Raw genomic sequence first — 13,190 nt, forward strand, 5'->3', positions numbered from 1 at the left:
CCTTGAGTGTTTGCTTGCTCAGCAAGAGAGGTAAGTCTCGTTGTTGTTACTTTTAACTGGAAGAATGAAGAATATTCTGTTGTTTCCTAAAATCCCTTTGTTAGCCCGCTCTTCTGCACACTTGTGGCATCTCAGTAATTCTGAACATGAAAAAATCCTGAAGTTATTTTCTGTGTTAATTTCAGTGGCTGCTGTTTGCCATTTTGATGATATTGCCAAATTTTGAAGGTCACCCTGTTCTTAGCGGTCCCGTCAGAACAAAGTGCTAATGCTGACTTTTTTCCCAACAATGTAGAGATTTAACTAGCACACAAGAGGAGTCCATCAAAACTTTATCCTCCACTGAGTATTATTGCATTTGTAAAGATAATATTAATACATATTTCTAATGCTCTATGGATCATTGTCTGGCAGTAGACCAATAATTGGGTATAAAACATTAACAACTAAAAAGGAATAGTGATTCCTTTGGGCTTATAATTGTTGTTCATTACAAATTGCTACCAAAATAGGACTGAGCTGATTCATAGAGAATTAAGTAGATTTGGTTTAGTAATGTTTTCAGGTTTCTGAATAAATTATGAATGCATCTTGACTGTTAGAAGGAGCCACTGACATTATGAAAGAGTAATGAACAGATCCGCAAGAGAAAAACAGCCTCAGCTGATCATCCTGTTCAAAACCTATTAAGGTCTGATGAAATGAGAAGATTTTTTCCTTCCGTGTATAGATGTGCAACAAGTCATAAGTTGTGGACTTTAATAATATATTTTCTTCACAAGCAATAACACAGCAATTAGGAAGTGCTCACTGAGGTAGAAATAATGGTAACTGCTGCGCAGATTAGCTTTGCTAAAGGGAGCTCTCAGACATACAGTAAAACAACATATTCCAGGTTCCTGTTGGTGTGTAATTTCTACTTTATTTACTTATCATCTCAGTTAAGAGGACTCCTGGCAGTAATGAGGCTACATAAATGCACATATAATACTATAAGATGTTACAAATTATATAAAAGATAAATCTAATGATTACCTATTATAATGACAGTGCAATCACTAGGGAAATTGTGCAGTTCTGAGAAGCTCATGGCTGGCAAAAATGCCGCTGCACAGTGTATTCCTTATTTCTGAGCTTTTGCTTCAGCATGGCTGTTGGTACGAGATATGTAATTCACTTGGAAGGGAGCTGCTAAACACAATGGCTCACAAATCTTTAGTACAGTAATACTTAGAGGTACTGTGCTAAGTATGAAAATAACAAGCCTGAAAACTTGGAGGGGTTTTCTTGCTGGAAATTTAGAGTATTTGTTACCACTGTGGTAAAAATGAGGATAACATGACTGCCAAAATGAATCTCTTATACGTTAACTGCCTTAAAAATAGACATGCAAAAAATGCCACATACTGCACGTTCTGTCGCAAGCAGGTATGGTCAGGTCCGTCAGTGCTAACTCAGGGAAATGGATATTGGTGTCTCTGAGCCCCAGCAGAGTTTTAATCTTTAAAATCTTCAAGGCTTCTGACTCTGATGCCTCTGATGTAGAACATTAAAAAAAAGTCAAACAGAATTTAGTAATAGATTAAGCATAGAACGTTTAGAATATGTGCTTACAGTAAAATAGCAAATGTTAATTAAAATAAATTATAATTAAGAAGCACTTTAGAAGTGTCAGGCTTTTGGGTTTTTTTTTCTTTTTATGCTGGATGATTGTCCCCAAATCCTACCCCTTCTCCTGTGAGGATGTTTACAGGATTGTATATGTGATGTTAGATGCAAAGGCACTGTAGGAGATCCGTTACACAGAGGGGTAAGAAGGCATTAGAGGCATTCTGTGCTGAATAAGTTATGATATTTGTGTAAGTGAAGTATGTGAAAGAGAGTCAACACTAAGATTTTACTAAACAAGTGACTAAAGTTAAGCTGTTAAATTCTCTCTAACAGCTGAGCACTTAATATTTTAAATCTAAATGCTTACTAATTTAGGAAACCAAATATGAATTTATTAACTGTAGTCATGTTGTGCTGTGCAATACCAGCCTTGAAGAAGACATAGTGATTTGTGGTGTTTTTTTTTTAAAGATAGAACAAAGGGGATATCGGCTCTTTCAGTACTGGTAGATTGTAGTGAAGTGTAGACTAGAAGTGGGTGTAGACTCCATGGACATTTTTGAGTAAGCTCTGAAAATGAATGGCAGAGAGGATGGAGATGGTGTGGTCATACGCGCTGCTTTATGTGGTAATGCTGCAGAGGTTCAAACTGGAGCTGGAATGGAAGGGTGGCAGCAGGATAGGAGTCTTGTAGTCTATGAGAGGATATGAATGGGAAATAGTGAACATTTGATTTTTGTGGTTGGTATGTTACAGACTTGCAGAAACACTTGATGGAAGAGAAAGGGAATGAAAGTCAATGATGACACAAGCATTATGAGGAGTGGCAGGGACTGGCCTCTTGGAGCTGAAGAGGGAGATGAATAAGACACATTTGTATTTGAGATTACTCTTTTTATCCAGGAAAAGTATTTACGTCTCCAAGATATTTGTCTGACAATGAGTTATTTTCTACCATCCTTGTCCTCCTCTGGAAGGTCTAGATTGGGACTTGCTTTTTTCCTTCTCTTTTTTCCGCTCTCCACAAGTACTTTTACAATGAAGGGCACAAAAATAGTGTCCTTTATGGAGATACCTAGGAGCAACTGAAATCTATCACAAGAGAAGTTTCTGGAGAGTAAAATGAAGGCACTAGTTAACAGGCAGCAAGACTCATAAGAGCAGAATTTTTAAGGTAATGAGCAATTGAGTAAGCTGCCTAATTTTTGTCTAATAAAGATGTCTATATTCAGTTACTTTGAAGAAGTGTATGTGTTGTTAAAGGGTATGGCCTGCAGTCATTAAATGTCATATGTTTTGTTAGGTCTTGCATTGTGTTTGCATGTTTGACTCCCAGAGTTGACTGAAATGGCATACTCCTCTCATTCTCCAGTCCCAGTACTTTGAGATTTGCTTCAAACTGGTCAACAGTCATCAAGGTAAAGATGGACGGCTGATATGGCCGTGTCAGCCTATTTTCCTCAGGAGCTTCCATTTCTGTTTGCGTGATGCAGACATACATTTATTACTGAAATACCCATTTCGAATGTTCTTTCCTTGGGCCGGGATTTAATTACTGCTTTAAAAGATGCAGGAACCCCACCCTCCTTAACCAGTCACTCTTGTAGTATCTTTAGTGTCTCTACAAGATTATATCAATGTCAAGAACAGTAAGCCAATTTTTATATGACAGCCAGAAACATTTCCAGCAGCTCTTGGTAAGTGGTGAAGTCTCAAACAAAATGGCGTAGAAGACTCCCTGGTTGCTTCCCTGCAGTGACAGTCATGTGATTGCCAGCTCCTGGCTGAAGCAAAGAAGATGCTCTCCTCACTTCCACACCAAGTTTTGCTTGGTTTGTGAGGTATAAACGAATTCCCTTCATGTGTATACATCTGGTGGTGTGGAGCTGTACTGTCACAAAATGTATGCCTTCAATAAGGCGTGACAGCTTGCCAGTACTGTAAGCTATAGATTTCACCAGCACACTGTGCCTGACTCAGTCCCTCTGTGCTAAATCGTGGCAGGATCGGAAATGCACTGTTCTATGAAAAAGAATAGAGGGAGCCAAAATATCTGTGCACACAGGTATATACATGCATATAGCAAAAAATTATAAGTCATTTGGAGACTCTAACAATGCCCGCTGAATCCCCTGGGAATAAGTTTTTACCTGGTTAGTATTCCAAGGCAAATGACAGACGCGCAGTCACTTAGGACATTTACAGCTACACCAGACAAAACACCTCAGCATTTTAGGGCAGGACACACTCCTGCCCTGGCAGAGGAATGTTATGAATGACCGTTAATTCCTGTGCATCTATAAGATAAATTCAGTGAGTTTCTGCTCAAAACAGATATACCTCGGTTTGTAAAATCACTATTCACATTTTAGATTCTCCCTTCTTATTATTTTTCAAGATCAAAGCCGTAAGATGCAAGAGGCAATAAATGCATTTGTGTAAGTAGTTCTTTTTTAAAAGTTGAGGAATAATTCACATTGTATAAATGATGTAGCATAATTGTTGCATTTAAATGTTACATTACACTTATGTTTACATTAATAATTAATAGGTCTGATTTTTTCCTTCTGAAAATGTAATTGGAAACAATATTTTCCCTCTTATTCTAATTAAAATATTTTAATAAATGTTTATTTAGATACTATGTCATGGAAGGTTGCAGCCTTGGCTGCCTAATGTAATGTAAAAATCAATTAGATACAGAAAAATATCTGGTTTTAATTTGCAAAGACTAGATAGCTGCCTTATCGCTGCTGGGTAGCAATATCCGTAACATTTTATATATTAAAATAGTAATGATTAGTATTAATCTTGGACATGCTATACTATTTACCTATTCATATATTCAAAGGTAATCTGTTTCCTTGAATGCAGCTTTTGAGTTGCCCTATTGTCTCATTTCTTTACCACAACGTCTTCTACAGTGGTTTGAAAGCAATTTCTAACATGCATCGTACACTCCAGCTTTATTTGTCTCTTGCAGAGATCAGCGTGCAAACATTGCTGCATATGTAAGCCTTGTAACTAATTGCAATGCAAAAATTTGAACATTGTACAGCAATTAATAATATCTCTGGTAGTGTAAGTGTGTTTCTTTCTCCCCATACACTCTTCCTCCATGCCCCCCCAACCATAAATCATTTCCAACCTGTCAGAATGGACCTGTGCTGGCAAAGAAACAAGGGTAATGTTTCAATTTTCTCCATCTGGTAAGATATTTTCTGTTATTTTTTTCTCCTTCTCTGTAGTTACTGAATTTACGTAAAAAACTGTGTATTTTAGACTAATAAGATTCCCTGAAATAGAGTGGAGGAAGCATGACCTGTCTCCCACTAAATCCGAGGTTGTGTGAGACAGGGTAAATTCTGTCATGTTAATATTATTGAGGGGTGTAGCTGAGGACCAGGCCGCCTTCCTGCACCTCCAACGCAAAGGGAAGGATGCCAGTATGCTGGCAGGGAGGCTGGGATTGTGGCCGCAGGCCTGTGAGTCACTGTACTCTACGCACATCATTCTGTTCTTATCAGTGTACAAAATCAATTAAAAATGAATTACAAGAAAATGCTTCTTTCTTTTCCTAAATATCAGTCATTCCAGCATCTGGGCTTTCGCATCCATGTTTTTTTACTTCATTTATGTTATTATTAATTACTTTTAAAAAATAATTCTGCATAGGAAAAAGCAATATCCTCTCTGAGTACCAGATCCTGTGTTCATGATAGCCCTTGCGAACAGTTCTCGGTATTGCTGTGGGAGTCTCCGTTACAAACTGGCTCACAAATGATGTATGGTTTTGTTATAGCCATTAAAAATAAAACCTGACTTTACTTACTTGCACAGAGAGAAATTTTTGGTCCTTCTGAAGTAACCACATCCTGTACTTGTAGGATCCATAGACAAAAAGAAATATCTAGATGTACAAAATAGTAAATACTTTTTGGGCAGTTCAGAGCTCCAGACCTTGAAGCATAGCAGCCCTTTGAGGAGGTGTACAGTGAGGCATGGGTAGCAAAGCTGGATTTGGCAAGGAAACTCTGTTCAGTGCTACTACTCCAGCCCTGGGCCAGAAACACTCCTGGGGAGCTGGTTGGTGACCTAAGTAGGAGAATTCCTCCTTCTTCTTGACCTTGTTCCTTACATTGTAGAGCCTGGCATTTATCTGAGGGTTTTAGCCAATTTGCACTACTTGTCAAATTCAGGTGTTCAGGATTGAGTTGAAATTAACAAATTATATTAAAACTATGATGTAATTTAACACCATTCCTTTTATTTACCTTTGGTTATATTAGCCCTTTTGGGTACATTTGGTTCACATTTTCAGGTTTTACTTCATGTTTGAGAAATCTAGACACTTTTTAAATGGAAACTGAGATTCACATTTATTCGTACATTTCCAGCAGTCAGGGCTCTAAGAAAAATAGCAAATATCACAAGATTCATAGGAAAATAATGAGAGTTGGCAACACTATCAATTTCCTCTGAGCATACTTCCATTATAGTTAGGTTATTGGACGTCGTTATTTGTTATTGCAAGGTTTCCTCTGTATGGAAAGCGCAGAGAGCCTTGGTCTGAAAGAGAACAAAACCCAAGAAGAAACAAGCATAAATTCTCTGTGAAAGAGCAGAGAGACGGTGTGCATGTGCGTGCATGCCTGTCTCCATGGATAGTCAGCACTGAACACTGGAAACAAAATGCTGTTTGACTTAACAAGTAGGGAGAGTACTTAGAAATGTAGAGGCACAAAAATGCCCATGCAATTTCACAGCTAAATACACTACAATTATAATCGAATGCAATAACAATTTTAAGGGTCATTTCATCGTGAGAGCTGAGATATCTTTTGAGTGGTGGAAAGCTCCCACTCAGCTGTCACCTAAACAATAGTTACGGTTCCCTAGGAAGGGAAACATTTGGACAAAATCGTTGCTACAGGGACAAAATACTTTTAAAAGTATTTCCTTGGTGTACTTGAAGTTCTCAGAAGATAAGGGAGACTTTAAAATCACGCATCCCTGCACACACCTGGAGTCTCAAACTCAATATGCCTATCCAAAGGAAGTTAACCTTTTGTTATTTGTGGCTTTGATGTCTGCATCTTTTCTTATTCAATAGTTAGTTATTGCTGGGGTTTTTTTTTTCATTTAGACTCCACAATGCACTGTGCACAATTTTCCCTGCTTCTGGAAGAAAACTATGTGTGTCCCAGGACATGGAGTTGTAGAACTATTGATAAATAAAGGGTAACTTTACTTTTTAATGAGGTCTAGCCTTATGGCAAACCGTGCACTTTACTTAAAACATGAAGACTCTGGGTAAGATCCTAACTAAAGACAAAAGTAATGGGAACACTCCTTTTATCCTGCAACTTCAGTCTCAGCTTTTTCCTTTTTATGAGTTTGCAAAGTCTGTGTAAGTCTTATTTGTGATGACGTTCGTTTCAGCCCCTTGTGTTGCTCTGTGGTCCAGCAGTGACTGGGAGCACTTCAGAGACAGCACACTCTCAGGTGTCACATTATAGCATCACCTCTGGCTGATAAAAGAGAAGTATTAATAAGCTCCAAAAAAGCCTCATATCCAGTACTTTCACCACTGCAGCGTTGTTCATTAACATGTTAGTGAGCATCAATAGATGCCTCCAGAAGAGACTAAAAGCAGCCAAAATAGAGCTGCTTCTTCCAAACATAAGCAGTGGTATAGAAATACTAGGTTTGAAAGGAGAGTTCCATCCTGTTTCATGGGTCTTTCAAAACAACGATGTAAGTCATCACTATTAAATCAAAAAGGCACCCTCTGTGTCTGCCAGCCTTTATGTCTGCCAATCAGATTTCTGGAATGCTGTGTTTTCCCTTATAAAGCTAAAATGTGCTATGATAGGTTGGGAAAGGCAGAAAAGAGGAGATAAAATTATTGAAGTGATCAAAACATAAATCAGGAATTGTTAAAAAATGTTCGTGAATTATTTCACCAAATTTTCAAAATTATATCTTTGTAGTTCTGCTGAGCTACAGCTCTCATTTTCTGTTTATCCAAAGTATGTGGTTTTTTTTCAATATACATCTTCCTCAGAGAATGTTCACTGACTTTTCAAGAGGCCAAATGAAATAGAAAGGGGGCAGTTGTAAGAAATGTCTTAGGAAACAATGTGTGTGTCTATGAGTAAAAAGGGAAACCATTATGAAATTGATGTCAGTTTAAAACATTGAGGAACTATAAGCAAGTTATTGCATTAATTTAAAAAGATGTCTTCTGAGGCAATAAAAAGTGGGGATTTGCTTACTGGAATTGTAACTAGTTGTCTTTGGAAATGGATGATCCCAACAGAAATAGCTGAGATTTACAAGGCAGCTGTGTACGTGTAATGTGATATATATTGCTGTTTGCTCAGTAAAAACACTGGAGTAGCCAGCCGCTTGGGTTGTTGGTTCATCAGTGGTACCTGGGACGTAAGGAGATCCTAACGCTGTTCGTTTCAAATGGGTCTTTGTTAGATGTTTCGTGCCATAGAAGTCAATGAGACTGAAAGGCATGTTAACTTGAGCATTCACCCAATTTTGGACTTGGTAGTGTTTGACTGAAGTGTTTATGGAGGCAAGATCTCAAATTCTTGCTTCTTTAGAAAGTTAAGATTGCAGTTGAAGTAAGTACTTACTAAATGTTATCACTCCTGGCCTATTTTATTCTTCCTCTCCCATGCAATGAGATACTGCTGAATTCACAGGCAGATGTACAAACCCCAAAGCAAAACACTGGCAGGCCTGTGAAGGAGCAAGAACGGAGTGTTAGGGTCAGGGCACTATTCAAACTACATTGGTTTCTGAATGCTGCAGAAGTGTGGAAGCACAACTGAGAAGTTCAGGATCAAATTGTAATCACAGCTGTGCTATCACAGCCAAAAGGAGAAGTTGCCTTCACCTCCCCAGGCTGCCTCCTAGTCATGAAATCCTGCCCCCTTCTTGCACTGGCTCTGGCACTTATTAAATGCTTTGCTGGACTTAATTCTGTGGGCTGATCCTATCCTATCCTATCCTGTCCTGTCCTGTCCTGTCCTGTGCTGGGTCAGTTTTCCACTGTTTTGCCTGGCTGAAAGCGCTGAGGACCAGGAAGAGCCAGAGGCACGAGACAGGAGTGCGTGGTGAGGAGTGCACAGTTGTGAGCAGATGCCTTTCTCGACTTATATTATCACGTTGGAGACTGATGTCTGATCTAATGAAGGAGGACAGTAAAGTTATTTTGTGTTATCTGTGGTCACGAATGAGAATGCTCGTATTTTTCCCAGGCATTATTTTGAATAAGCTGATTTCTGACAGCTTTTAATGGTTTTCCCCTTTTCTGAGTGCTAATGATCAACCAAATAAGAACCTGCCCAAAAAGGCACACTTTATAAAAAAACCACCTGGATGCTAGTCCTGAAAGTAAATGGTAAACTTCATTTCGAGGAAATGCCATAGCCAGGGAACTGGGCCTTAGTTTTACGCTCTGTTGTTTTGAGGTGGGCAAGGTTGTCTAGCTAATCCACTGGGCAAATCCCTCATGAAACATATTTCAGCCTGAAGTACATTTCAGTAATCAGACTGTAGACATCTCTAAATAGGTTTATAATACAAAAGCTGATGGAGGCCAGCGTTGTTTATTGTGTGGATTATATTCATGCTTACTGAAGAATTCACTAGCACTGAGTTTCTAATTATTGTTTTTACCCATGCAGTGAGATGTTTTGCATGCTGCCTTCTGACCACTGCCCAGCTGGAAATAATTTCAAGTTTCATGGAGTTTTGGTAGTGCAGTCTAAGAATTTAGTAAGGTGCATGCATGTCAAGTACACTTGCATAGCTCTTACCATTGTGTTAGAATATGTCCTGGAAATACAGTATGCATTTCTTATTTCCTGAGAAACTCCATTATGCGTGGGATTTTGTCCTGTCTGGCCCAGTGGTGACCTTCAGCATGATACATGAAAAGAAGATCTGTGGCACAGAAGCTCATTTAGGTAGGATGAAGCAGAATCCAGAATTTTCCACAGTAGTTACCATTCCAGGGTGTAGGACAGCTTGTAGAAATAAACACCTGGCTTGCTTTGGCTGCAGTTCTTGCTACTCTAGGAGAGAACAACAGAAGTAAGTTTCTTTTGTGCTTTCTTCAGCTCTCGTTGGAGGTTCATTTGCCATGCTGCTGGGCTTGGGAAGAGGCCAGGCACATGCTTCATCCAGGTATGTCAGAACGAACCTTTTCCATGTTGTAGCCGAATAAACAAAAATGTTTTACTGCTTCCAAAATGATATACTTTTTTTGTTGCAGAATATAGTCATGCAAGGTAATAAATTCAGCTGCTGGCTCTTTGTTGATATAATGTTTGAAATATTCTTGTCCATAAGCTCCTTGACCATTAGATAATGTAAAGTCTGCTATATATGGGATTTCTGTAAACAAAACAGTGCTTAGTTTTAAGAACTCTCAATAAACAACCATTAGACTCTTTAACAAGATGTTTTAAACTTTAGGGAAGTTTGACTTTTACATTTCCCAGATGCCTGCTTTCATCATTGCTCCTAAAGTTCTGCTTTAATGTCTCTGTTGTGGTTTTGGACATTTTGATAATTTGTAGTTTTAGCATTTTGGGTGTTCATTGTATGTGTGTAGATTTAATTTTGTTTTGCTATATAGAGGACTGGCTATATTCCCTTATTTTACTGGTCTGCAAATTCAGGTTCCTGCCTGAATTTCCTTCCTGATCTCCCAGTTTTTTTCACAAGCAAAGCTCTCATCATCAGTAGAAACTGATTGACCCAAGGGCCTAAAAACTTTTTTTTACCTATAAAAAAGATACCAGAAGAATGCAGCACAGTTAATGTGGTGATTTGTCTTTACGATTCATTTCAATACCTTATCTGTGGTAGCAGCGGAGTGCGTGTGCTAATGTAGTACATTTAAACATCAGCAGATGGGGCCCTTGTTTCCTTTGAAGAATGGTTTGTCTTTGAATTTCATTTTTTTAATGTCTGTGGCAAGAATGAATTTTTCTTGTTATAACACATTAAATTAATGTAGTCTTTGTAGCAGATAGGGATCTAAACGCAAATCAGAATGCCTGAACTTTAGTGGGAAGTGAGTGTTTCCAAATCTAATTGGAGATATGATTTTCATGGCCAGCCCGTATTTCTGTGATTGACTGAACAAAAACCTCTGCTTTGAACACCTCAGGAATTTTCTAGGGTTTGGAAACCAGCTATCTGCCTTGTGGTTGAATCCATCTTTCTACTGTATTTCATAAATCTTTCTGTAGGTAAAAGAATAAAGCAAATTTCTATGTCTTCTCCAGAACAGGCAGCACTTTTCAAAGTTATTTACAAACTGCAGTTTCCCTTCTCCCAAGGTGAAATAACATAAAGGCCGTACAAAAGTGAAAAAGGCGTTGTAGAAGCAAAGCAGAAATCAGTGCAGAGATGAATGCTTTCTTTTAACTGTTGCATCTGAGGGAAAAGCGTAGGAGCATGCAGCTAAGGGTGGCATATGTCTTAACTCAATTTCCTTGCTTTTGAAAAACTAGAGTTATAAGAGGAATGGGCTGTATATTTGAATATGGTTTTGTTTCTGAGCTTGATTGTCCCCTTAACTGATTCTGTTTGACCTAAAATACATACTTTTTATTTGTAAGTTAAAAATTGTATGGAAGGCAAAGCAGTGTACTCTGATGCCCCAACCAATCTTATGAATGTATTACAAATTTATACTCCTGTTTTGCAAATGGGTGTCTCATAGTTTGGAATGACTTTTTCAGAGTTGTTAATCTCTCTGATCTAAATAAGAACCTTATTTGAATGTGGCTATAAAGTGAGTTTTTAATATAATGTGTCATGGGGCAAATCTTTCCTATTATTAAATTGAAACAGCAAAATTGCTCCTTCTGTGCCATTCTAATCTGTCATGTCAAAATGATTGCTGCTTGCGTATGCCAGCTTCTTCATGTGGTACACGTGCACTAACGAACAGGCTGCAGGTTTGTTATTTGGGGGAAAAAAGCAGAATAACTAATACATTAAAAAATTCAACATGTCAAGAGAACAAGCCGTATTTGAAAGAGGACCTTATGGTTTGCATTTGTTGGATATTGTAGCACTACCCAAAGGCTGATACAAGGGTTAAAGTGCTGCTATTTTAAAATTGAAAATTAGATAACATGGAGACAGTTGTTAGGTAAAGAACATCAATTTGGTATATCATTTATTGTTGCTTGTACATAAAAAATGACATTGGTGCAGCCATGATTTACACTTATTCTTTACTTTTCCATATGAGACTTGTTATTAAAATTAAGCACATTTTCAATGTCTAATGGTGCAGGCCATGCAAGGCCTGTCAAAAATTATTAATATTTTAATTCTATTTTTTTTAACTCCATTTTTTCTGGAGTTATGATTTGTTGTCCAGAATTCAATAGGGAGCAAACTTCAGGAACTCTTTACTGGTTGCTTATTTAGCTGATTTGGGTGCATAGCTCATAAACAGTGTGTCCCATTGAAAGATTACCTAAAGCGTACCTTTCTGCTAGAATTAAAATGATTTTATTTGCATCATGTGGTATAATCTGAGCATCTCAAGGCTTCCCTGTATTTTATTACTAATTTTCCCCTATATTCCCCAATATATTTGTCTGGATCGGGCCAAATGGTTCTGTTCTTTACACAGATAAATTGTAGGGAGAAATAATCTGATCAAATCATTGGAGTTGTACTGGATTTTTACTGGTGTCATTCCCATCAAAATTTTGTTCCCTGCAGACATTGTACATGGCAGTGCTTTAACTCAAGAGGGAAAAATTGACTTGCACACCACATTGACTCTATTGGCATTTTCTTCCAAAATGATGGTTGGTTATTTCTCAGATAAGTAAGAAATGACAATTTTATTTGGGCCACAAAACACTCAGGAAAATATTTTTCTATACAGTACATTTTTCTTTCTGTACACATGAAGAGGAATATTTTTAAGGTGTGCGTACAGAATATAAAGAAAGATGAAATGTTTAGGTTACCTATGAACTATTTCTTATATAGTGCATTAAATAAGTAATTTAAATAGAGACTAAGATCCAAGGATACAGTACAGTTGTCTAATTCAAATGATTATTATAGTGGCTTATTGATCTTTTTACTCATCACACAAATTTTTGTCTCTATTTTTAGCTGTGTATTCATATTGCAAATGATCAAATGGAATTTCACTTCCTGTTGCTCAAGGGGGAAAGAAAAGAAGTTTAAACCTCTAAGCAGGAGGAAGGGAGGGAAAAACCTTACTAAAAGGGAGGTTACTTTCTTTAGAAGTAGGGAGCTCTGCTTTAGCTGGAAACTGAGATAGTGCAGCTGTTGAGAGCGGCTCACATCTTTGGAAATGCTAGTGGTCATGACTTGAGTGTCGTTAGAAACGGTTCTGTACATTGTTAAGTATAAAAAATTGAGGAAGGAAGGGACAGGGGTTTGAAGAACAAGGCCCATTTGGAGACAAATATCTTATTTACAGTAGCTTGGTCGAGGAATATCTACATATATAAATAATAAGGAATGATCATTACTAACCATCCATG

At 37.8% G+C, this 13,190-nt stretch overlaps 1 long non-coding RNA gene across 8 annotated transcripts in view; it reads left to right on the top strand.

Annotated features, from left to right (window-relative positions):
- Positions 1–13,190, top strand: part of LOC147599956 (uncharacterized) — a 502,172-nt gene that overhangs the window by 106,242 nt on the left and 382,740 nt on the right. The gene's annotated exons all lie outside the window — the stretch shown is intronic.

Source organism: Chlamydotis macqueenii, chromosome 8 (genome assembly GCF_036417535.1).
Source record: "Chlamydotis macqueenii isolate bChlMac1 chromosome 8, bChlMac1.mat, whole genome shotgun sequence".
NCBI lineage: Eukaryota > Metazoa > Chordata > Aves > Otidiformes > Otididae > Chlamydotis > Chlamydotis macqueenii.